Source organism: Microtus oregoni, unplaced genomic scaffold (genome assembly GCF_018167655.1).
Source record: "Microtus oregoni isolate MIOR12 unplaced genomic scaffold, Mior012 000061F_ref0000440, whole genome shotgun sequence".
In the NCBI taxonomy this organism is placed as follows: domain Eukaryota; kingdom Metazoa; phylum Chordata; class Mammalia; order Rodentia; family Cricetidae; genus Microtus; species Microtus oregoni.
The window spans coordinates 928897-956061 of record NW_024543871.1 but is presented as its reverse complement, the minus strand read 5'-3'; the positions used below and the strand labels follow the sequence as shown (position 1 = coordinate 956061).

The 27165-nt window shown below is 41.9% G+C and overlaps 1 pseudogene; it reads left to right on the top strand.

Annotated features, from left to right (window-relative positions):
• The first annotated feature begins 14796 nt into the window (after positions 1-14796).
• LOC121439407 lies at positions 14797-26281 on the top strand (annotated as a pseudogene).
• Positions 26282-27165: the final 884 nt, after the last annotated feature.

Here is a 27165-nt window from a genome sequence, read left to right as displayed (position 1 = left end):
ACTAGCTACCTAGGCAATCACCCAAAGTCACATTAGCAGCGTTGAAGCAACCAACTTTGGCTAAGGCCTAACATAACTGACATACCATTTTCAAAGGCAAGCAACTTTTCAAAACTATCTTACCCTGTCTTGGCAGGATATGACAGCCCTGTTTTATCCATTGATGCACGCTCTGTATCTTTGTCAGTCGTTGAGGTATGGGCATTTCTTTGTCCCAAGGCCAGTTCTGCCAAAAAGAAGGCTCCAGGTGGAGTGTCTTTGGTGCTCAACATTCTCTCGGGAATAGAGTGGTGTTGCCAGGAGCAATTGTGTCTCACTACCACAAAACTCTGAGTTAGATTAAAGGCCATTTTCTACAGCTCTTTGAAGAAGTTGAAGGTTATCTATCTATACTGAGTATAATCTCTATATATCTAAAGAACCTGATTAGTCTATTATAAATGACAAACTTAGATGACTATTAGTCTATATAATTCTCAATATCTATCTAACTTAAAGACTAAGACAATAAACGACTGTCAAACAAATGAGGACAATGACATCCAAATATAAACAATGTACAAATATACATTGCAGTAGGTAAATATATATCAATACACAATCATTATATAAGTATCTTAATCAGAGGTAGAAATGTACACTGCAATATGGTAAATATATACTATATATATATATATATATATATATATATATATATATCAATACAGTATATGTCAACACATAAAAATGTTTTAAACAGAGGTAGAAACATGCATGCGTACAATAGTCAATATAATTTAACTTTGTATCAATATACAAGAATCTATACCAATGTATTCGTCTAAAAACAGTAACTCACAATTACAAATCTATTATCCCATCATCCCTCTTTTTTTTTCAAAATGATCCCTGAGCGTATAAAATTCCTCCCCCAACCCTCAATCGTATACTAATTATAATCAACCCCTAAATGATGTCCCCAAACCCAAGGGCAAACTTTACTGGGAAAGGGGATGTCGTCCTCTAGAATTACTTCCAGCTGTCATGGGGGCGACGTTCTTTCTGGGGGATCCTGTGAAAGTGAAATGATGGTTAAATTTCAAGATCAATGTCTTTTAAAATTGCCAATAGTCTCTGAGTATTTTGTGCAGGTCTGGCCAAAATGTTGTATAAGATGTGCACCATTTCAGCTAACCAAGTTGGAACTGTCTTGTGCAGCTGGTACCAAAAGCAGGTCTTGTAGTAGCGCTAGCAGTATCATGACGTCATATCAACCAGGTGGAGTTGTTGTTATGGGGTCCCATCTTCTTCCTGGAAACTTCAAATGTCACTTCAGGAAAAACTCATTGTTCATTATGAAAAACTTAAGCATTAATCATATAGACATATATAGACATATATATATATATTCAATGAAAGACATGATTGATATATTCAATGAAAAGTATGATAGATATGAAGAAAAGCAAAGATGTTTTCTAAACTCATATTTCTTTCTGTCCCATATCATGGCTTTTGACATGAGACAGAAATTCCAGAAACTCTGGGTTTTTCTCTTACTAACAGGCTTGGAATTGGAGAGGGACTGAGCCAGAGTCCAACTTCAAAACCAGCTTTATAAATTTAGAAATATGGTTTAATATTACTTACACAACCCATTCAGTTGTCTTGATATTTCCTATTGGGCCGGTATTTTTCCATCTGTCAGTATCCAAACATCCAGGGTCCCTTGAATTTCTCAAAGATGAGTGTTTTCCTGTGGAGATAAGAACAGAACCCTGCCCTCATTCTATATGTTTTTCTTACCACCTGTATGAATATCATCGTTGTGGATGAGTTGTCATTTCTCCTTTCCAAGAGGTTTCTCCTCTTCAAATCGAAACTTTATTAATTTTGATGGTATCCACAATTTTTCTTCTCCTGTGGAAACAAGAGCAATACCCCTTCCCCAACGTAGCACATCTCCTGGCTTCCACTGAGAGGTCAGCACATCTTTGAAATAAATCGGTTGATTTAGTTCAGCAGATTTTTCCATTATCCAATGTCTTTCTGCTGCTGTCGTTCCTTTCTCATTAGCGTTAAGAAAATTCAAGGTTAATAAAGCATTATGTAATCTATTTCTGGGGATATTTTTGGTCCCTTTCTGTTTGTTCAGCATATCCTTTATAATACGATTTGATCTTTCTATAACTGCCTGACCTGTAGGATTATTTGGTATACCTGTAATGTGTTTTATATTATAATAAACAAAAAAGCATTTCATTTTCTTAGATACATATGCTGGACCATTATCTGTCTTTATTTGTGCAGGTATACCCATGATGGCCATAACTTCCAATAAATGTGTGATTACTGAATCAGCCTTTTCTGAGCTCAGGGCAGTAGCCCATTGAAAACCTGAATACGTGTCTATGGTGTGGTGTACATATTTTAATTTACAAAATTCCATAAAGTGGAACACATCCATCTGCCAAATTTCATTTCTCTTAGTACCCTTTGGGTTACTCCCTGCAGGCAACGGTGTTTGATTATAGAAAGAACAAGTAGGACATCTCTTTATAATGTCCTTAGCTTGTTGCCAAGTAATGGAAAATTCTTTCTTTAGGCCTTTACTATTGACATGATGCTTCTTATGAAATTCTGAGGCCTGCAACACACTTCCAATCAATAACTGATCAATCTCAGCGTTGCCTTGGGCTAGAGGACCAGGCAGACCTGTATGGGACCGGATGTGTGTTATGTACATCGGACAAAGCCTGTTCCTGATTATGTCTTGTACCTGGATAAACAATGAAGTCAACTCTGTGTCATCTGGTATAAATTCAGCGGTTTCAATATGCAAGATAACTCTTTCTGCATATTGTGAATCTGTAACTATATTAAGAGGTTCTTTAAAATCCCTTAGCACCATAAGAATGGCATATAATTCTGCCTTCTGGACAGAATTATAAGGGCTTTGTTCCACCTTACTCAATTCATCTGACTTGTAACCTGCTTTCCCTGATTTATTTGCATCAGTATAGAACGTACGGGCTCCAGTTATTGGAGCATCACATACAATTCTAGGAAGAATCCAAGAAGTTCTTTTCATGAGATTAAGTCTATCACTTTTGGGATAGTTGCTATTAATTTCTCCCAAAAAGTTAGCACAAGCTCTTTGCCACGGTTCATTGTCTTCCCATAACTTTTTTATTTCTTCAGTAGTAAAAGGCAGTATAATTTCTGCTGGGTCTATACCTGCTAGTTGACGAAGTCTCAGCTTACCTTTTATAATTAATTCAGAGACTTTTTCCACATAAGTTTTTAATTTTTTACTTGGTTTATTAGGTATAAATATCCACTCTAAAATAATATCTTCCCTCTGCATTAGAATCCCTGTAGGAGAAATTCTGGAAGGCAATATGACTAGGATGCAGCTAAGATTTGGGTTCACCCTATCCACATGTGCCTCCTGTAATTTTTCCTCAATCATTGTCAGTTCCTTTTCTGCTTCAGCTGTCAGTTCTCTTGGACTATTCAAATCTTTATCACCATCTAAGGTTTTGTTTAAATGAACTATTAGATCAGGTGTTATCCCAACAGCTGGTCGTAGATTGGAAATGTCTCCTAACAATCTTTGGAAGTCATTAAGAGTCTTTAACCGGTCTCTCCTAATTTGTGCCTTTTGCGTTTTAATTTTCTCTAACCCTATTCTGTAACCTAGATAATTAATAGAATTTCCTCTTTGAATCTTTACAGGGGCAATTTGTAATCCCCACCTAGGCAAGACTTTCTTTACTTCTTCAAACATCCTTTCTAAAGTATCTTTATTTGAATCAGATAACAAGATGTCATCCATGTAATGATAAATGATGGACTTGGGGAATTGTTTACGAATTATTTCCAATGGCTTACTTACAAAATATTGGCACAGTGTAGGACTATTGAGCATACCCTGTGGGAGGACAGTCCATTGATATCGCCTATTAGGCTGAGAATTATTATAAGTAGGCACTGTGAAGGCAAATTATTCTCTATCCTTTTCTTGTAACGGTATAGTGAAAAAACAATCTTTCAAATCAATAACTATAAGAGGCCATCCTTTTGGTAACAGAGAAGGCAAAGGAATTCCAGATTGTAGTGGGCCCATAGGTTGAATTACTTTGTTGACAGCTCTTAGATCTGCCACCATTCTCCATTTACCAGATTTCTTTTTTACAACAAACACAGGAGAATTCCAAGGGCTGGTTGATTCTTCAATATGGTGAGCATCTAGTTGCTCTTGCACCAGCTGTTCCAATGCCTGTAGTTTATCTTCAGCTAGAGGCCATTGTTTGGTCCATATTGGCTTCTTAGTTAGCCATTTTAAAGGTAGGGCTGTTGGTACCTCTAAAGGTTTGGTATTTGCTGTATGTTCTTGTACAGCCTGAATGGCTGGTGACCTTTTTCCATAATACCTCATCATATCCTTCCCAGAATTATGAGTTCCTGGAAATACAGGAATGTTAATCTGGGTATCCCATTGCTGTAGCAGGTCACGGCAGCATAAATTTATGGCAATATTGGCTATATATGGCCTTAGTCTTCCTATTTGCCCTTCGGGCCCTATGCATTCAACCCATCTTGTGCTTTGTTTTACACGAGATAGGGTTCAAATTCCCAGGAACTGAACATCTACCTCTTGAAGAGGCCAATTCAGATGCCAAGATTCTGGGGTAATGATACTTACATCCGCACCTGTGTCTAATAAGCCTTCAATAAAAGTGCCATTTATACAGACTCTTAGCTTTGGTCTTTGATCATTAATAGAAGTCTGCCAAAATATACGTTTACTCTGTCCTATTGGGTTTTTTGACTCATCCTCCACACGTAATTCATTATTTAGACTAGTATTACTTTTTACAGCAGAAATTGGAGCTTTTAATTTTCTTGGTGAGGCACGTTCTCCACTGTGACTGGGAATGACTGGGCCACTGTTGGCTTGGGGGCCTGTGAGAGGCCCCCCAAGGAGTTTCCCGATGATATCAGATTGCCCCGTCTGTCTGTTGTTGACCTACATTCGTTGGACCAATGCCTGCCTTTACCGCATCTCCTACATATACCTGAAGGCCGAGGTCTCCTATTTTTGTCATTCCCAGAAAAGATATTATTCCTAGAAATTCTTTGCCTGCAATTCCTTTGCAAATGCCCTAATTTACCACAATTAAAACACCTGGCAGTTTTATGTCTCCTCATTGCTTTGGAAATCGCTTCTCCTACCCAAGATTCATCATTATAGCTAAATGTCTCAACATTCATCGTATGCTGAATCCATTCATCCATAGGTGCTGATCTAGACTTTAAAGGCCCAATTATCTTTTTGCATTCTATGTTTGCAATCTCAAAAGCTAGAGATTCAAGAAGTATTCGTCTAGCTTCTGGGTCTGTTACCCCTATGTCCAGAGCCTTAATTAATCTTTGCAAAAAGTCAATAAAGGGTTCTCTCTGTCCCTGCCTAATTCTGGTATATGATTCAACCCTTTTTGCTGGATCTTGTATCCTATTCCAAGCATTTAAAGCTGCTTGGTGACATAGACACAGTACTTCATCGTCACAAAGAGCTTGGACCTGTGGATCAGCATATTCTCCTGTACCAAGAATTTGATCTTGGGAAACCTCAATACCTTTTGCTCTTCCTTGCTGTTCCATATGTTTGGATTCTTCTCTGAAATAAATTCCAAACATCAAGGAAGGTCCATTATCTAAAACTGCAGACACTAACTGATGGAAATCATGGGGGGTAGCTCTAGCATTAGAAGCCCAAGTCCTTATCATTTCCTTTACATATGCATTGTGCAAGCCAAAATTAACAAAAGCTTGCTTAATTTCTTTCAGATCATTCATTGCTATTGGTGTCCATCTAGCTTCTCTGACTCCCTTTGAGCCTTTAGATGTTGACGCTTTGTCAGAATTAAGTATAGGGTATGTGGCTAGAACCCTGGGTAAGCCAGTTCTAATAGCTGGTGGAGGCATTGTATCCTGTCCTTGTGCCTCCTTACTCTGTTCACCAGCTGCAATAATTTCTCCAATCTTTTCAAATCTTTTTATCATTGTCTCTCTTAAATCCTGAATCTCCTGACCTGTATATATTTCCAGTGATTTCACTGAGGTATCATTTTTTTGGTCCCCATTCTGCACCTGTGATTCCAAAGCTTTAATTTTTTCCTTCAAAGATAACATGTCCTCCTTAAACTTTTCTTGTATATCATGTAGATTCCCATCTTGGAGGTACATTCTGTCTGTTACCTTATCAAAACTTTGTGATAAAGTCTGAAGGTCAAATTCAACAGCCTGAACCCTTTCAGGTAACTTTCTAATACCCTTGGATATGGAATCAATTTTGTCTGTCATAGTATCCACTTGTTCAGATAACCTCTGATTTTCAATAATTTTAATCCTGTCAATTAGTTGTTCATTATTAGTTCGTAAAGATTCTATCATTCTTAGGAGTGCCATATTCTTCTGTTCATTATTAGTTTGTAAAGATTCTATCGTTCTTAGGAGTGCCATATTCTTCTGTTCATTATTAGTACGTAAAGATTCAATCGTTCTTAGGAGTGCCATATTCTTCCTTAATGATAGAATATGGAAAAGAAAACTGAAGCCTAGTAACAAGCAAATTAAGGTATCCCCATAATCATATAAACCTTGTATGATGTAATTCATTGTATTAGTAAATATAAATTTACTAATCCATTGTATTAGTGAAAACAAAGCAGTAAAATTTGCGTTAGAAACGAAAACTGCCATATTACATATTATCCAGCAGGTGGCGCTGTTGCAGAGTCGCGGTGAAAACATGGTCCTGTTTCAGTGCCTTAGTAGATGTTAAAAACTGGAAAATGCAAGTTTCTCAACAAAGTAAATGTAATTAAATCAATTCCAGAGACGGAACCAGAAACCCAGAATCCCGGGGTAGAGAAGAGCAATCTGGAAGCCGCTTATGCCTCCACGTGACAGAGTCACCCTGAGGGGTTGCAGCTTTCAGCAACCGCGTGCTCTGGTTCGTGCCACTTAAGAGCTGTGCTTGCAAGGGAGATTTAAAAGCGACTCAGAAAAGAGCAAACCACGTGGGCAGAGACTACGCGGGGCCTGTGGAGTTTAAATCCACATGGGGAGTCCAAGGCCGCCGCTGCAAGGCACAGGCGGAGGCTGAGGAAGGGAGGGCTCCCGCCAAGCCGAACTAGTGCCTGCCAAGCCAAACTCGTGGCCGCCAAGCCGAACTTGCGGCTGCCTAGCCGAACTCGCGGACACCAAGCCGAACTTGCGGCTGTGAGCGGGGGGGGGGGGGGGAAAGGAGAGGTTCTGAAACCAAACGTTGGGTGCCAAAATGAAGGCGTAAGTCACAAACAATACCACACCAATTCGGGGTTATGATTATTAGGGTGGTATTTATTAAAATGGGAAAAAACTTACAGATCACTGTCCCAGGCAACAGCCCTCTACGCAACCAGGAAAGGAGTCTAGTCGCAGGCGGAGCAGGAAGTGAAGAGAGAGAGGAGAGAGAAGTGGCCGCTTTTTTAAAGGGAGAGAAACTACGCCCCAATGGGCTGGTACCTCAGCGGTGATAGGCTGGAGGAGTGGGAGGACCTCCCGCAACATTTTCTTTTTCTTTTTTTTGTGTTTTTGAGACAGGGTTTTTATGCAGCTTTTGGTACCTGTAATGGAACTAGGTCTTGTAGAACAGACTGGCCTTGAACTCACAGAGATCAACCTGCCTCTGCCTCCTGAGTGCTGGGACTAAATGCATGGGACACCACTGCCCGGCAATGTGTTCATTTTCTGTATGATGAACTGTTCATGGATGACCGGAGAGACCATGAGTTTAAGACCTGTCAGGAACAGAGAGCCCAGCCATAGTAGCTATAGCAGTGGAATATAATGGAAAGAGGAAGTGGCCAGGAGCACAGGGAACCTGGAGTCAGTCTAGAAGCCCTGGGACTTCATGCTTTCAGCTTGTGATTCCATTGCTGGGAGAATATTTCCGTAATATTCCTAATGTTCCTAGTCCTTATGATTGTGTGTTAAGCACCATGCTCATGGCCTGAGCAAGGGCTGTGCTCAGACCTTATTTCCCACTCCTTGGCTCATTTCATGCTTCTGACATCACACTTCTGAGTCTTGATATTTGTCTCCCCCTGCCTCCTGCCCCTTTCCTTACCTCCCTTCACTCCATCAGGGTGCAGCCCTTTCTCCACCCTACTCCTGAACATTCTCAGCTTCCTCTCTCTCTCTCTCTCTCTCTCAGGATGTGTCCTGCTCCCCCTGCTCTCCCTCACAGTCCTGTCTATGCAGCCATGTCTATCACCTCAGACTCACTGGCATGTTCCTCCAATTTTACAACACAGTGCTCTTTTGTCTCACTGCTATCAATCTTGAGGCCATTGAGGAAAGAAGCCTGACCTCCAGACTCTCCTGAGTTCTTTGAGACTGGGAGTGGACTCTGAACTTATGAGTTTGTGTCTGCCTGGTGCAGGTTTAGCAAAGCTCACACTCAAGTCAGTTGAGCTGTCCCACATAGGCTAGCACTGCTGATGTCTGCTCTGCATCCACATCCTAGTGCACACTCAGCAGAAGTCTGCACAGCCTGGCCTTACTTTGTCAAAGTCTTATTAACTTTAGTCAACCAAAATCTTCCTAATTGAAAGGATTTCTGTGAATAGGGTTTCCAGACACTACTCTAACCCTCTCTTAAACTGTGAATTCCCACATTCCCAGGTTGCCATTGTTCTTACATCTATTTCTGTTTGTTTATGTGTGTGACTGTTTGGGCTGCCTGTATGTATGTGTACTATGTTCCTTTCTAATGTCCGTGTAGATTATAAGAATTTAGTGGTTATCGTGGAAATGGGGCTGTAGACAGCTGTGGCCCACCATGTTGGTAGCAATAACTGAACCTGGGTCTTCTGCAAGAGCACCAAGTGCTCTTAAGCACTGTGTCATCTCTCTAGTCCCAACCAGGCTTCATTGTAGTGGCAGTGACCTCAGTTATCCTGATCTTTTATCAGTGATAAATGATTTTTCCTTGGGTTCACCTTCTTACTTAGCTTCTTTAGGTTCACCTATTGTAGACTCCGTGGCCCTTATTTATGGCTAGAAACCAATTATGAGCGAGTACATCCCATGTTCATCCTTTTGGGTCTGGGACACCTCACTCAGGATAGTGTTTTCTATTTCCATCCATTTGCATGCAAAATTCTAGAAGTCATTGTTTTTTACCACAGCGTAGTACTCTAGCGTGTATATATTCCATACTTTCTTCATCCATTCTTCCATTGAAGGGCATCTAGGTTGTTTCCAGGTTCTGGCTATTACAAATAATACTGCTATGAACATAGTTGAGCAAATGCTTTTGTCATATGATAGAGCATCTCTTGGGTATATTCCCAGGAGTGGTATTGCTGGGTCCAGGGGTAAGTTGATAGCGAATTTCCTGAGAAACCGAAACACTGACTTCCACAGTGGTTGCACAAGATTGCATTCCCACCAGCAATGGATGAGGGTACCCGTTCTTCCACAGCCTCTCCAGCAAAGGGTATCCTTGGTGTTTTTGAGTTTAGCCATTCTGACAGGTGTAAGATGATATCTCAAAGTTGTTTTGATTTGCATTTCCCTGATTGCTAAGGAAGTTGAGCAGGACCTTAAGTGTCTTTTGGCCATTTGAACTTCCTCTGCTGAGAATTCTCTGTTCAGTTCAGTGCCCCATTTTTTAATTGTGTTAATTAGCATTTTAAAGTCTAGTTTCTTGAGTTCGTTATATATTTTGGAGATCAGACCTTTGTGTGTTGTGGGGTTGGTGAAGATCTTCTCCCAGTCAGTAGGTTGCCTTTGTGTCTTAGTGACTATGTCCTTTGCTTTACAGAAGCTTCTCAGTTTAAGTAGGTCCCATTTATTAAATGTTGCCCTTAATGTCTGTGCTTCTGGGGTTATACATAGGAAGCGATCTCCTGTGCCCATCTGTTGTAGGGTACTTCCCACTTTCTCTTCTATCAGGTTCAGTGTGTTCGGGCTGATATTGAGGTCTTTAATCCATTTGGACTTGAGTTTTGTGCACGGTGATAGATAAGGGTCTATTTTCATTCTTCTACAGGATGACATCCAGTTGTGCCAGCACCATTTGAGTAAGAAAAAATTTTATGTTTGTAGGTCAACCACCACTTGGGGAACTGTATAAATTGTTGCATCTTTATGAAGGTTTAGTACCACTGCTTTAGAATCATATAGAAAGCTGTTCTCTCTGTGCCAGGTTAAATGGAGTTAGTGGCATTGCAGTCAACGTCTACAACAATTCTGCCTGCAAAATCCTCAAATGAAATCCTAGGGAAATTCTGGATTATTGGCCAACATTGGCCTTTCCACATGTTTAGGTTGTCTGTGGCTTGAGATCGTTTTGTGAATTCAGGGAAATGTATCCCTACCCCTGGTTCTTCTTCTGCACCCCAACTGTCTTGTTCTGTAAATATGACCTGATTAGTTGACCAGGAACAACAACAAACTATGTTATATCCAAAATGTGTCAGAAACATGTATGTTTAAAGAAGATGACAGGACTTCCTTTGTGGCCTGTCCCCAGTTACATGAAAGCTATAAGGCCATATGGATCTCCAAGCATCATGTGACGTCATGGGGAGAGTGTCATGAGGATCATGACAGACTCAAGTGCACATTTCTGTCATTGTCTTTTGTTACTACAGTTCCTTAGCAGTGTCCTCTCGGGTTAAAGCATTCACTCCAGCAGAAAATCTCTGTAAGAAGGAGTAACCCATTGTGAGTAACTTCAGGGAGAGCCCCAAACTGAATGGATCCAGTAGTCTCCGTACTCCCAAGAGTAGATAAATTGTAAAGACTGCTGGGAATCAGTCTCAAACCAGCAGAGCAGTCTGGAAGGGACGAGCAGAACTGTTCAGCAGGAGCAGAGACTGGGTGAGATGACTGGAAGAGGCTCAGAGGAGCTGATTTGTCTGGAAAGACTGCAGCATGCTGTCCTGTCTGTGGACTGCACAGTGTGGCTCAGGCTTCCAGATTTGGTGAGCCATCAGTCCTACCATGGTAGGCTTTGGTGACAATGCTGACTTGGAGTCATTTCTCTCTTGTAAGCAACCCCTCACCCATATTCCTGTAAGAAAATCTGGTAAATGCAATTTGTTCTCCAGGTGGACTCTGGTATTGTTGTTCCTCCTGTCTGGGGCAGGATTCCATTCTGCAGCAGTAAATGCGTGTTGTTTCCTTAGAAAAAGTGCATTTCGCAACAGCAGCTGAGAGGAAGATGTTGCCAGAGGCAAAAGGAGTAGGTTAAGCATCAAGACAGTAGGCCAGTGTAACTGATAATCAGACAGTCGTCTAGGGTCCTAAGACACAAAGCTCAGGCTTTGGAGCTGGGCACCATGTGCCACCTCCCACTGTCAACCATCTCCTTGCTTCACAGCAGCCTGCCCTTTCCACTCCTTTTATGCCCATTTTTCTGTGTTCCGCCCTCTCTTCCTTCTCAGAGGTTAGAATCCAGTTATTACCTAGCAGTGAATGAAAAGGGAAGGTGAGTGTGTCCTGTTGTGCTGATGCTCACACGATGCACATATTAGGGGCTTTTCTATGTGAGGCATCACCCTTGAACACCTCAGCTTCTGGCATTAGCAGGATGCAGGCTTAGTGTCTCTACCTTTTATTTTTATGGTTCAAATCTACAAAAGAACTCATCTTTATAAAAACACACAGTATATTAAAAAGGGTGTAATACAACTTCAGGAAGGATAGTATTGTCTTCAGAGTGGGTATTCTACCCTTTCTCTTGATAGGGTGTTTAGGAGAGATTTGATGGGATTGACTTAGGTCAAGAATTCTTGGGGGAAACTGTTAAGACTTATGAACCACTATAGTGTATGTAGGGCTCAATGTTCAGTAAGCTGAATATTCAACAGATTTTTTTTTTCGAGACAGGGTTTCTATATAGTTTTTGGAGCTTGCTCTGGATCTTGCTCTTGCAGACAAGACTGGACTTTAATTTAAAGATATTCAGAAGCCTCTATGCCACAAGTGCTGGTAAAAAAGGTTTGTGCCACCTTATCCGGGTAAAAGTATTTTTAATGTTGTTTGAAGATTTTGTTCAAGCATACTGTTATGGGATCATGACTGTACCTCACTCCTTATACATAAAAATGAAGCCATGGGATTGGTTTTCTGCAATGATTCAGTGGTAAAGATGCTTGCTGGCAAGCCTGATTATTGTAAGGGGGGATGCTTGTTCTTCTCGGCTGCCTAGCTAGATTAGCCCTGAAATAACCACACAGAAAATGTATTAATTAAATCACTGATAGGCCCATTAACTTAACTTCTTATTTGCTACCTTTCTTTTTTGTTTTTTCGAGAGTTGTTTTCTCTGTAGCTTTGGATCCTGTCCTGTAACTAGTTCTAGTAGACCAGGCTGGCCTTGAAATCACAGAGATCTGTCTGCCTCTGCCTCCCCTGTGCTGGGATTTAAGTTGTATGCCACCACTGGCCAGCATTATTGGCTAAGTCTTATATTAATTTAACCCACTTCTATTGATCTGTGTATCACCATGAGGTATTGGCCTACCATCAAAGTTACAGCACATCTATTTTTGGTGACAGTTCCATGGCGTTTCTCTCACTCTGCTTTCTCCCTCCCAGCATTCAGTTCTGTCTTCCTTGCCTACCTATGTACTGTCCTATCAAAATGCCAAGGGTTTCTTTATTCCTTTACATATGAAAAGAACACAAAATCAGAAGGATCTCATGCACCACAGATGACCTGATCTCTGGGATGTGCATGATGGAAAGAGAAAACTGATTTTCCCAAGTTGTCTTCTGACATCCAAACATGTGCTGTGACATGCACTAAATGGTAAAGGTCCATACTCACATAACAAATAAATTCAACAATTAGAAGGTATCCTAATTTACTTATGTACTAACTCTATGGGTATTTGTCAATGATTTTGTGTTTACAGATGTTGATTTTCACATTTATAAGTCAAAATATTTGTGCTACAACTCTTCAGGAATCTTGCTAACTGTCCTGATATCACAGCACTCTAGGATTCTAAAATTAAAAGGAAGAAAGGAAAAGATTGCATTTGTGTGATTAGAGTGCACAGACGACTAAATGGCTAAGAGATTTTGTTGTTCTTTCAGAGGACCAGAGTACAGTTCTCAGGATCCACCTCGGTAACCATCTATCTCTAAGTAGAGCTTCAGGAGATCCAGTGCTCCCTGTAGGCATGCATAAGTACAAGCATACCAACTAATAATGACCTTCTATTTAAAAAAGATTTTAAAAAAATCTGAAAATCACAATTTGTGATTTCTTAACCTGTAACTTCAATAAATTTAATATTAATTTTTAGATTGGTTTATTTTTCATGTGTATAGAGTTCTACCAGCATGCATGCCTTCACGCCAGAAGAGGGCACCAGATCTCATTATAGGTGGTTGCGAGCCACGATATGGTTCATAGGAATTGAACTCAGGACATCTAGAAGAACAGGCAGTACCCTTAACCTTTAAGCCATCCCCTTAATATTAATTTTTAAAAGCAATGTTAAACTCTACTTTTCTTTTTATTAATTAATTATTTTCCCAATCACATTTCCTCTCCATTCTTTCTCTCTTCCCAGACCCTTCTACTAAACTGCCTCGTCCCCCCCCCCCATCCACTTCTTCTCTTTTCAGAAAAGGGCAGGTCTCACATGTATATCAGCCATCTGTGGCATATCAAATTGAAGTAAGACTAGGCATGTCATCTACTATTAAGGTTGAATAATACAATACAGTAGGAGGATAAGGTTCCCAAAGCAGATCACAGGGTCAGAGACATCCCCACTGTTAGGAGCCCTACCAGAAGACCAAGACCATAATTTACAAAACTGTAAAACATGGGAAGAGGGCCTAGGTCAGTGATTGTAGTTCTACATCTGTTTCCATCAAGTCTCTGGGTGAAGGATTACATTTTCTTAATGAGATCTTCTTGATATTTTCCAACATCTCAGCTCACTGAGGAAATTTCTTTGAGAATATTAATTGTTCGAATGGAAGCTAGCCAGAGGTTCTTTCACTTTTGTATACTTACTGTATATATGGTGCTTTCTCAGCTCAATACTGTTACAGAGCACTCTCAGCTTCAGGAGTTTGCTGGCACTGTGAAAAGGGCAGAGACCCACACAGTGTCAGCCTAGTCAGACATGAGAAGTACTGAGCAGGACATCGTACAGTGACTCTGATGGAGATTCCCAATAAACCATCTGGAGCATTTTCATTGTTTCAATGGTGACGTCAAATGTTTTGCAGTGACTTGTCCCCCCAAATGCTACATAAACTCCACTTCACAACCATGGCACTCCTTCAGGTAGAGGACAGTGTTGGTGTGTTTTCACTGTCCTCTCAAGGAAACTGGCACAAACACTAGCTGACATAACCATGTCCACTTAATTCCCAGATCTTGCAGTGTGCACCCAGTGAGATACAGAAGCTAGAGTTCTCCAGAGGTTCACCCAGAGGCCATGTGCTCAGTGTAAATGCCTGTCCTCGTCCCTACTTGTGCACCTGCAACAGCTTTCTTGCTCCTCACATCATTCCTCAAGGCTTTGGTGGACTTTGTTAAATTCCAGTTTGGTTACATTCAGTACATGCTCCCTAGAACCTCTTTCACTTGGCACGTATCTCCTATAGGGATTGTGTGATGGAAAGAGGACAGATGTGAAACTTGCTAAAAACACACATGCTGCAAAGTCATTTCAATCCACAAACTATTTATGGAGATGACACTTCTCTCTTTTAGGTCTCATCATGGCTTTCCAATCCCAACATGTGGACCACAGTTTCTACAAACTGGATGAAAATGAGATTGAGGGGAGCCTTGATTTTGAACACGAGGCCACTGCAGCAAGAGAAATTGTCATCTATGGTGAAGGTTCTCTAAAAGGTTCCGACAAACCAAAGAACCAGGGCATCCCACACCGCAAGGATGATGTGACCCACGTTGCTAACTTCAACTACGTTTGTGATGACATCAGGCATGAGAGCCATGGGAGCCACCAAGGGTACCGAAACCCACAGTTGAGGAGCAGAAGAACATGGCTGCTGGCAGAGTGTCACAGGTCTGGCGCACAAGGCCAAGGATCCAGTTTGGTCTCACACCCAGGCAGCTGAATGAGTTGGAAGATGTTTCTGAAAAAACTAAGTACCCCGATGAGATCATAAGGTATGTGACTTGTTTCAGTAGCTGTTCCAGCTCCCATCCATCAGCATCTCATTAGTAGGTGTGTTCTTCACACTATGGGCCCTATCTGCTTTGAGCCCAAGCATGAACTCTTTGTTTAGTTGCTGAGTATGGGAAAGATGTCTGGGAAGTCAAATATATATAAATACATATATACACATATTCACATATTTACATATACATATATATATGCATATATACACACATGTATATATATATATATATATGCAGTATGGATTCTAGAAACTGGTTGGTGCTTCTCAATTTCTTCTTTAAGTTTCCTTTTTGTTTTATTCCTCCTTCTTAACCTCTTCTTTTTTTTTTTTTTTTTTTTTGGTTTTTCGAGACCGGGTTTCTCTGTGGCTTTGGAGCCTGTCCTGGCACTAGCTCTTGTAGACCAGGCTGGTCTCGAACTCACAGAGATCCGCCTGCCTCTGCCTCCCGAGTGCTGGGATTAAAGGCGTGCGCCACCATCGCCCGGCCTCTTAACCTCTTCTTGATGACTCCGTTTTATAATGGGAATAGTATTCAAGACCTAGTCGTTTCTAAGCAATCCCTCTGCTAATATAGCATATTCACCTTGTGTCTATTCATGTGGTTATTTTTCCAATGAAATGAAGATCAATAAAAAGTCACTTTCATACTTTAGAGCTTACCATCTCTACATAGTTTTGTGTTGGCCTGTGATGCATCTCCCGAAGTCTATTCATCTTGCCATGCTGAAATGCTGTATTTCACTAACAGCTCCAATTTCCATCTTCTTCTCCCAGAAAGGACCTTGCAAAGCGCTTGTTCCTGGGAGAATCCAGAGTGCGGGTCAGCAAATCCGAAAAGACTTTGGGCAAGGCACTCTGCTTCAGGACATGGTCCATGTTCTTGTACCCATTATGAAATGCATGCGTGGGTGAGAGGTGTCCTTGTCTGGGTTATAATAGTAACTGAGCACTGAGTCTTGAAGTTGTCCAGAAGTAAAAATGGAATGGGCACCCATTAAGTGTTCTTTCCCATTATTTGAAACAGCATAGACTCTTAAGTGAAAAAAATCTTAAAAAGCTCATTTCTAATTTTTATCATTTTTATCATATTTGATTTTCTTTATTGAGCTGTATATTTTTCTCTGCTCCCCCTTCCCTTTCCCTTCTTCCTGACTACACTCTCCTGTAACCCCCACACTCCCACTTTACTCAGGAGATCTTGTCTTCTTCTAATTCCTATGTAGATCCATTTATGCCTCTCAGAGGGTCCTCTTTGTTGTCTCGGTTCCCTGGGATTGCTGGTTTTCTTTGCTTTATGACTAAAAACCACTTATGAGTGAATATATATTATATTTGTGTTTGTGGGTCTGAGTTACATCACCCAATATGGTGTTTTCTAGATCCATCCATTTGCCTGCAAATTTCAAGATGCCATTATTTATTTACTGCTGTGCAAATGTTCATTTTCTTTTTTTGTTATTTATTTTTTAAAGATTTCTGCCTCCTCCCCGCCACTGCCTTCTATTTCCCTCCCCCTCCCCCGATCAAGTCCCCATCCCTCATTAGCCCAAAGAGCAATCAGGGTTCCCTGACCTGTGGGAAGTCCAAGGAACCCCCACCTCCATCCAGGTCTAGTAATGTGAGCATCCAAACTGCCTAGGCTCCCACAAAGCCAGTATGTGCAGTAGGATCAAAAACCCATTGCCATTGTTTTTAGTTCTCAGTAGTCCTCATTGTCCACTATGTTCAGAGAGTCCGGTTTTATCCCATGCTTTTTTAGACCCAGGCCAGCTGGTCTTGGTGAGTTCCCGATAGAACATCCCCATTGTCTCAGTGTGTGGGTACACCCCTCGCGGTCCTGAGTTTCTTGCTCATGCTCTCTCTCCTTCTGCTCCTGATTTGGACCTTGAGATTTCAGTCCAGTGCTCCAATGTGGGTCTCTTTCTCTGTCTCCTTTCATTGCCTGATGAAGGTTAATATTAAGAGGATGCCTATATGTTTTTCTTTGGGTTTACCTTCTTATTTAGCTTCTCTAGGATCACAAATTATAGACCCAATATCCCTTATTTATGGCTAGAAACCAAATATGAGTGAGTACATTCCATGTAACTCTTTTTGGGTCTGGCTTACCTCACTCAAGATAGTGTTTTCTATTTCCGTCCATTTGCATGCAAAATTTGAGAAGTCATTGTTTTTTACCGCTGAGTAGTACTCTAATGTGTAGATATTCCATACTTTCTTCATCCATTCTTCCATTGAAGGGCATCTAGGTTGTTTCCAGGTTCTGGCTATTACAAACAATGCTGCTATGAACATAGTTGAGCATATACTTTTGCTGTATGATAGGGCATCTCTTGGGTATATTCCCAAGTGTGGTATTGCTGGGTCCAGGGGTAGGTTGATGCCAAATTTCCTGAGAAACTGCCACACTGATTTCCAAAGTGGTTGCACAAGTTTGCATTCCCACCAGCACTGGTTGAGTGTATCCCTTTCTCCACAAACTCGCCAGCAAGGCTATCATTGGTGTTTTTTATTTTAGCCATTCTGACAAGTGTAAGATGGTATCTTAAAGTTGTCTTGATTTGAATTTCCCTGATCGCTAAGGAGGTTGAGCATGACCTTAAGTGTTTTTTGGCCATTTGAACTTCTTCTGTTGAGAGTTCTCTGTTCAGCTCAGTGCCCCATTTTATAATTGGGTTGATTAGCCTTTTATGGTCTGGTTTCTTGAGTTCTTTATATATTTTGGAGATCAAACCTTTGTCAGTTGTGGGGTTGGTGTAGATCTTCTCCCAGTCAGTGGAGACTTTTTGTCTTAGTGACAGTGTCCTTTGCTTTACAGAAGCTTCTCAGTCTCAGGAGGTCCCATTTATTCAATGATGCCCTTAATGTCTGTGCTGCTGGGGTTATACCTAGGAAGTGGTCTCCTGTGTCCATGTGTTGTAGAACACTTCCCACTTTCTCTTCTATCAGGTTCAGTGTGTTCGGACTGATATTGAGGTCTTTAATCCACTTGGACTTGAGTTTTGTGCATGGTGATAGATATGGATCTATTTTCATTCTTCTACAGATTGACATCCAGTTTTTCCAGCACAATTTGTTGAAGATGCTCTCTTTTTTCCACTGTATATTTTTAGCTCCTTTATCGAAAATCAGGTGTTCATAGGTTTGTGGATTAAAGTCCGGGTCTTCTATTTGATTCCATTGGTCGACTTCTCTGATTTTATGCCAATACCAACCTGTTTTCAATACTGTAGCTCTGTAATAGAGTTTGAAGTCAGGGATGGTAAAATGTCCATTTTCTTCATCCATTCTTTGTCTGATGGCCATCTAAGTTGTTTCCATGTTCTGGCTCTTATGAATAATGCTGCTATGAACATATTTGAGCTGATGTTCTTGTGGCGTGATTGAGTGTTTTGGGTATATAACCAACAGTGCTATTGCTGGGTCTGGAGGTGGATTGTTTCCTAATTTTCTGTGAAATTGCAAGCTTATTTTCAAAGAAGCTGTTTACACTCCCACCAGAAATACAGTAGTGTTTCTGTTACCCCACATCCTCCCCAGCATAAATTGTCATCAGTGTTCTGATCATGGCCATTCTTACAGGTGTAAGATGGAATCTTAGAGTTGTTTTGATTTGCATTTCTCTGATGACTAAGGATGTTGAACATTTCCTCAAGTATCCTTCAGCCATTTGAGATTCACAGATTACTCATAATCAGTATGTGAACATCATATATATGTAGACAGCATTGTGTATTATAAGGTCATGCATTTAGGAAAATGTTAATGTTTACTGGCATGTGTACAGAGATTAATACTGAAGTCTGGACACTCAGGTCATTTCAGGGTACTTATGTGTACTGTTGTAGTAGGACTCTAAGTGACCTTGGGGACATTCTCATTGATGTAGCAAGCAGTAGGGGAAAAACATGGCTTTGTTTCAACAAAGAAACACTTAGTTATAAGTGTGGATTAAGTGAGACCAGAGAGAAATTAGTGTTTCATAGCTATCCTGTGTTTAATTAATCCAAGTGTCATGTGGAACATCATTCACAAGTGCACATGGTTGGCCCTCCACCTTTGTAAGTTTGTGGAAAGCCGATGTAGACAGCAGCAAAGTTGAACCTTCATGTTCCCCCATGCTGTGTTTAGATTATCTAAAAACAATGCCAAAATAGTCATGTCAGTGTTATGAGATGTATGGGGCAGACAGCTTTAAAGGGTTAATTTTGTTACACTAAACAAAAAGAAATGGTAATGGGTTTTTTATCCTACTGCACTTACTGGCTTTGTGAGAGCCTAGGCAGGTTGGATGCTCACCTTCCTAGACCTGGATGGAGGTGGGTGGTTTTTGGACTTCCCACAGGGCAGCGAATCCTTATTGCTCTTTGGGCTGCTGAGGGAGGGGGAATAATTGTTGGGGGGGGAATGGGAGGTAGTGGTGGAGAGGAGGCAGAAATCTTTAATGAATGAATAATTAATTAATTAATTAATTAAAAGAATAACATTGAGCCCATTTACGTTAATCGAGTAAAGAGAACGCGATCAGGGGATGTTATTGATAGTCAAAATGCAGGTTGGTAATGAGGAGAGGGCCCGAAGGATAAAGCTCTTGCCACATGAGTCTGAGGATCTGAGTTGGGACCTTATCATAAAGTTTAGCAGGTGTCAGCTCACCTGTAGTCAGAATCTCTTATTCAGGAGGCAGAGACTGCGGATCCTTAGGGAGACCTAGATTAGGTCCTTCGCTGAGCTGAGGTTCATGGACAACCCTGCCAGTGTAAATCATGTGGGGAGCAAGCTAGGAAGATGCTTGACTCTGACCTTGGTCCTCTGCATGCACGAGTGTGCATTTGCACATAGATACACATGCAGATCACACACCTTTGCCAGTTTTGATGTGTTTGTACGTATATGAAAAGCAAAGGTGACAAGCCACAGTCAAATGTGTCTTCTGTTGACTAACTTGAAAACTGGAAGTATTCTTTTCCTTTAAAGGAGACTATATTGAACAGGTGTGTTTTTTGGAATGTGGGAAAAGATAGAGCTCACTTTAAGTAAGAGCTGTAGCTATCTTATTTTCAAATGAATTTCTTTCCTCCAGACATTAAAGACTAATGTTTAGATCATGGGATAAAAGCTGAGGCCATGAGCCCAGAGAAACTGACTGCTCCATAGCAAATGAGAGAGGGGGAAAGGCAGTGCAGAGTGCTATTCATGCTAACTTCCTTCAGCATGGAACAGGGCAGTCTTGATGTAGGCAAATTCCCTACCTGCAGCAGTAGGTTGTGCGGAATAGCAGTCCTGCCTAGGAGCCCCTGATGGCTGACATCCTAACACCACAAGGTGTCAACTACAGTAAGACCAGGCTCAGGTTGGAGAAACTGGGAGAGAAGAGGGAGATTCTCACAGGATGGAGAGGAAGAGCTATTGGAAAACAAAAGCTGAAGGAGTGAGGAATTCTCCCCCTGTCGAGCTGATGGGACCCTGTACTTCAGCTTCAGAGAGACAGAGGTGCTGCAGCCCCAGAGACTGATGTGAGGAAGCTCTGGAGACACAGATGCACTGCAGCTTCAGAGAGGCCAATGATCTACAGCTCTAGAGGCTGATGCACTACAGCTCTAGAGATGCTGATGAATCGCAGCTCCATGAGACTGATGATACACTGCATCTCTAGAGAGACTAATGGACTATCACGCCAGAGCCATTTGTACTGCAGCTCTAGAGAGACTGCTGATGTACTGCAACTCCACAGAGACTGATGGACTATCACTCCAGAGCCATTTGTACTGCAGCTCTAGAGACACTGATTATGCACAGCATCTCTAGAGAGACTGATGGACTATCACTACAGAGCCATTTGTACTGCAGCTCGAGAGAGACTGATGGACTATCACTCCAGAGGCATTTGTACTGCAGCTCTCGAGAGACTGACGATGCACTGCAGCTCTAGAGAGAATGATGGACTATCACTCCAGAGCCATTTGTACTGCATCTCTAGAGAGACTGATGATGTACTGTATCTCTAGAGAGACTGATGGACTATCACTTCAGAGCCATTTGAATTGAAGCTCTAGAGAGACTGATGATGTACTGCATCTCTTAGAGAGGCTTATGGACTATCACACCAGAGCCATTTGTACTGCAGCTCTAGAGAGACTGATAGACTATAACTCCAGAGCCATTTGTACTGCAGCTCTAGAGAGACTGATGATGCACTGCATCTCTAGAAAGGCTGATGGAATATCACTCCAGAGCCAATTGTACTGCAGCTCAAGAGAGACTGATGATGCACTGCATCTCTAGAGAGGCTGGTGGACTATCACTCCAGAGCCATTTGAATTGAAGCTCTAGAGAGACTGATGATGCACTGCATCTCTAGAGAGACTGATGGACTATCACTCCAGAGCCATTTGTACTGCAGCTCTAGAGAGACTGATGATGCACTGCATCTCTGGAGAGACTGATGGACTATTACTCCAGAGCCATTTGTACTGCAGCTCTGCAGAGACTGATGATGCACTGCATCTCTAGAGAGACTGATGGACTATCACTCCAGAGCCATTTGTACTGCAGCTCTGCAGAGACTGATGATGCACTGCATATCTAGAGAGACTGATGGACTATCACACCAGATCCATTTGTACTGAAGCTCTAGAGAGACTGATGATGCACAGCATCTCTAGAGAGACTGATGGACTATCACTCCAGAGCCAATTGTACTGCAGCTCAAGATAGACTGATGATGCACTGCATCTCTAGAGAAGCTGATTGACTATCAATACAGAGCCATTTGTACTGCAGTTCTAGAGAGACTGATGGACTATCACTCAAGAACCACTTGTACTGCATCTCTAGAGAGACTGATGGACTATCACTCCAGATCCATTTGTACTGCAGCTCTAGAAAGACTGATGATGCACTGCATCTCTGGAGAGACTGATGGACTATCACTCCAGAGCCATTTGTACTGCAGCTCTGCAGAGACTGATGATGCACTGCATATCTAGAGAGACTGATATATTATCACTCCACAACCATTTGTACCACAGCTCTAGAGAGACTAATGATGCACTGCATCTCTAGAGAGGCTGATGGACTATCACTCCAGAGCCATTTGTACTGCAGTTCTAGAGAGACTGATGATGCACTGCATCTCTAGAGAGACTGATGGACTATCACTCCAGAGCCATTTGTACTGCAGCTCCAGATAGACTGATGATGCACTGCATCTCTAGAGAGACTGATGGACTATCACTCCAGAGCCATTTGTACTGGAGCTCCAGATAGACTGATGATGCACTGCATCTCTAGAGAGACTTATGGACTATCACTGCAGAGCCATTTGTACTGCAGCTCCATTGAGACTGATGATGCACTGCATCTCTAGATGGGCAAGTACACTGCAACTCCAGAGAGGCTGATGCACTGGAGCTCCAGAGTGGATGATAAACTGCACCTCTAGAGGGCTATGCACTACAGCTCTAGATCCTAATACACTGCAGTTCCAGAAAAGCTGATGCACTGCAGATTTAGAGAAGATGATGCAGTGCTGTTCTAGAGGATACCGATGTTCTTCATATATAGAGGCTGATGCACTATCACTCTAGTGGCCGATGCACTACAGCTCTAGATACTGATGAACCGCAGCACCAGAGAGAGGCTGATGCATTGCAGCTCCAGAGAGGCTCATTTACAGAAGCTCTAGAGGCTGATACACTGCAGAACTAGTTAGATTAGCTAGAGCTAATATGCCAATAGTGACTTAATTAATATAGTTCCTTTGTGATTATTTCAGGACTAAGCTAACTGGACAGGTGAGAACCAACAAGTGGCCTCCTCCCCACACACTGGGGCTTTGATTGAGTTCATGGAGGCATCATGTTGGTATGTTTGAGTTCCCCTCATGGATTCTGGTTTTTGTAGATCTTCTTTAGACTATACATCCACATAATAGAAGGGGCATGGAGGGAGCGAAATGGCATGGACGCAAAGATGTGCAGTTTGAGGACTTCCCAATATAATGAGCCCTTATTCCCCAGGAGCCTGAGAGGATGGTGACATCTAACAGGTAATTGTGACTGTATTTCCATAGCTGGCTATGTATTAAGGAAGAGGCCATTTTGTTAACTGCTCTCCACATTGTTACAGATCACAATGCTGTCTGGAGGTTCAGCATAAAAACGTTGGATCTCCTGGTATAAGAACAGAGCCAAGGATGCCCTTCATGTTGGGCAGGAAGTAGGGCATCACTATCAAGCTTCAACTCTCATTGAGACCATAGCTTTTGTCTTGAGCCCAGAAAACTTTAGAGGGCATGGAAGAGGGGGAGGGCAAAAGTCCATAGGTGATAGTGACCTCCCCCTATTTCCTACATGATGGAAGCAGGGAGTCCCAAGATATCTGAATGAATTGTCTGAATTGGCTCATTTCCCTAATCCTATAGATGACAACATCACATCTCTGTGCAGGCCTCCCTTGGAGTAGTGTTGGCTCTTACAAGTCAATTTGGGAAGGATGTTTGTTTGTTTGTTTGAGCTTGGGATAGGCTGTGACTTTGCACACTCTTTTGGAAAGTGTGATTCCTTGTAATCACCCCACCTGCTTAAGGTGCTGGAGCAATAAGAAGCCGTCCATCGATAAATGATGAGCTGAAATCATGGGAATATAGTGGTTTACCGCAAGGAATTATGTGTTTTGATAAAGAAAAATATGCCAGTGTCGATCCAGAAACACTGGAACAGAAAGAGAAGATGCTTGAAGGAGAAGGAGGAGAGGGGAATGAGAAGGAGGAGGAGGAGGAATCTGGGAAAGAAGGAGATTGTTTTCTGACAGTTAAGGGGAGGTAGGAAGCAGGTATCCCACTATCCTACGTGATGAATCTCACAGCACCATTGTCCTTCCTGACATGGGCGTCTTGTGTGGAGCCCCACTGGGAGTTAGGATTGAGGTGTCTGTACAAGGCAGTACAATCAAGTGTATTATTGAGGTGTGTTGACTTCATTTTGGATTTTGTCCTTTTGTACAGAAAATAGATGTTTGTTCCTTTAGAGTCATCCAGCACCTTTGGATATTCCAGTTTTTCTGCTTGTTCTTCTGCTTTGATCCCTGAGCCTTGAAGGGAGGAGGTTATGAACACATTCCAATTAGGATAGAGCACTCCATAGTTGTGAGCAGAGATGACCACTTACACGGTCTATAGCTAATGGAAAGTCTTTATTCCAGCTGACTAGGATGACACCCATGTATCTGGGCACCGAGGCGTGCCCTCCAGGTGTCCAGAACACGGGGGTTGTAAGGGCATCTTAAAACTTAGATGTCCTAGCATCTAGCTCAGCAGATGCAGATGCCTATGCAGAAGTAAGCAGTTTGAATCAAGCTGTTTACTGAAACTAAGATGGCAGCTAGCTGGTGGAGGGGTTCATTCAAACAGGAAGTTTAAGCACAGCTAAGTTAGCCAGTATATCCCTGATCTTTGATCCCTAGAATAGACATAATTAATTTCCCATGGGATTCTCCATGACAGAGATCAAAGTCTATTTCTACCCAAAATGGCCTCAACAAGAATAGAAGATGGAGGAACCTCTTCACTGGCTTAAACTGTCACATTTCCCACTAGATCACAGGGCATGAGTCAAATTATTGACTCGTCCTGTTCTATGAGGTCATAGTTGTTTCTAGGGACCAGTAATTTTCTGTTTGAGGCAGTTTGCCATGCAGGTGAAGATGCAGGGTTCTACCATTAGGCTGAACAGGACAAGAATCAATGGTCCCGTTAATGCTGACACTAAGCTATAGGGATCCAGTCACCAGAGATTGATAACAGTGTACAGATCTATGTCTTCTTTCTTTCCTTCCTTTGAGCTTTTCTCTCTCCCTTCCTTTTCCTCTTCCCCTTCTCTTATCTTCTGCTTTCTTTCTTCTTTCTATCGACTAATCTTGTCCCCTCACTTACCCTTTCCACCTTCCTTCCTCATCATCCCCCAGTCCTTTCTCCTCTACTTATTTTAAAAGCAGTTACTCATGTATGCACTCCAGGGCACTGGCAGCCCATTCCCAACACCTCATCTTCACACTCCTCTCCTCTCTTAGACCAATAGGCTGCTGAATTTTTAGGAAAACCAGACTTGGCCCAGGCATTGGCCCATCACTTCGCAGCAGCTTCCTTTCCTGTGCATAGGAGATAAGAGGGGACTATGGGAAGACATAGAAAGCTCCACAGTCACCCAGCAAGGACCCTGCATTTTTGTAGATCTTTCATTGATAAAACAGTACAGGGTCACAGTAAAAGAAATTAGTAATATATTCAGGTTTCTGGCTCTTCAACTTAGATCAGAAATCTTGGGATCATCTCAAACAATCAAATTTGAATAATCTATGGCAGTTGTTTCAGCTCTTCCTGCATCTATTCAAAGGAAACCAGAATTGGGACCCATTAGGCCTTTGTTAACATAGATTCAAGGCAAAATATGAGCTCTCCCATCTTCTCTATTATAGGCATATATCATGAGAATTACATAGACAAGAATTCATGCAGTGGGGTGTGACTTTCCAGAGAGTCAGGGGAGATATCATTATTCTAAGCATTAGTTCATGTAAGTCAGATAATTCAAGGGAATGATGAGGTACCTTTTCCTTGGCAGAGAGTATGTAGATTGTAATACCTAAAGACCCTTTGATATCTGGTCTTCTCCATATCCTGATTTACTGATCCCCGTTCTCTTTCTTAGAGCCATATTTCTCATTTCCTTGAAAGGACATAAGACAGGAAAGGTACTAGCTAATGAATTTCCTATTTCCGGTTGTTCTGAATTCCGACTTCCAGGGCTGGGGTTGCATAGGATTTTGTGTGTCCTTGGTTAGAAAAGTCTGGTCAATCTAAAGCCTCACTGGCATTTACTGTTACACAGAGTTGTGTTTTCCACTTGTGATATTGACTGTTGAATACACTAAAGCCATCTCTTTCACCAAGTTATTGCAGAGCTGGTTTAAGAAAAGAAGAGGCCAATACAGGAAACATCAGCAGTCTCAGATTCTCCAGTGTCCATCTGCTGATGGCCAGGACACCTTGCAGTAAAGATTTTGTAGGAGTCCTGAAGCATCATCCTGTCCAGGCCCCAGATGAAGACAGGATCTTCAGGTGTCACTGACACCTTCTGATGGCTGTGACACCTTATCCCTTCAGCCATAAAGAGTTGTGTATTCAAAATATTTCATGTCCGTTTTGGGGGTCAGTAAGGTGTGTATGTCCAATATTGAGAAAATATTTAACAGAAGATAAAAGGAAGGGATCAAACCCTGAGTCATCTTTACTACTCCACAAGTCACAAAAGTTTCTCTAACCAACGGCAACCCGTGCTCAGACATATATTCTTCTCTGTTGTCACACTGTACTATCCTTACCTTAACTCGACCCTGTGGAAACAAACACCTAAGAACAGGAAAAGGACAAGTCTCCAGTGAGAACACTGTTCACGACAAAAACAGAGTTTCCCCCAAATCTACAAGTTCACTCTTGTACTGGAACAAATACAAAAAGACTACTTTCTGAGCATTCATCTGTGGGGAGTTTGACCAGTGACCTAGGCTACCCCCAGGTCTGTTCACTATCACTCCTTTCCATGGCACAGTCATGCTACTAGGAGTCCTCCTGGCACAGGTCGTAGTGTTTCAAAGGAAACACAAGAGGCCTTTTTATGCCCATTAGAAAGAGGCTTCCTCTTTGCTCCCACACCTAGCCCAAGATGCACAAGAGGCATATTGATCGATCCTCCCAGTTCAAGCAGGAGAGGAGAAGGATTCTCAGTAGATGCACCAGGCCAGATTAGTGGAAGACATAGGATGCAGGCTTCAGAGCATGCAGGGAGCAATAGGCTGTGTTAGCCCGAGGATGATTGGAGGAGAGGCAGTGTGGAAAGCCTATAGAGAGTGTTATGCCTGAGTTCTGGCAGGGAGGACACA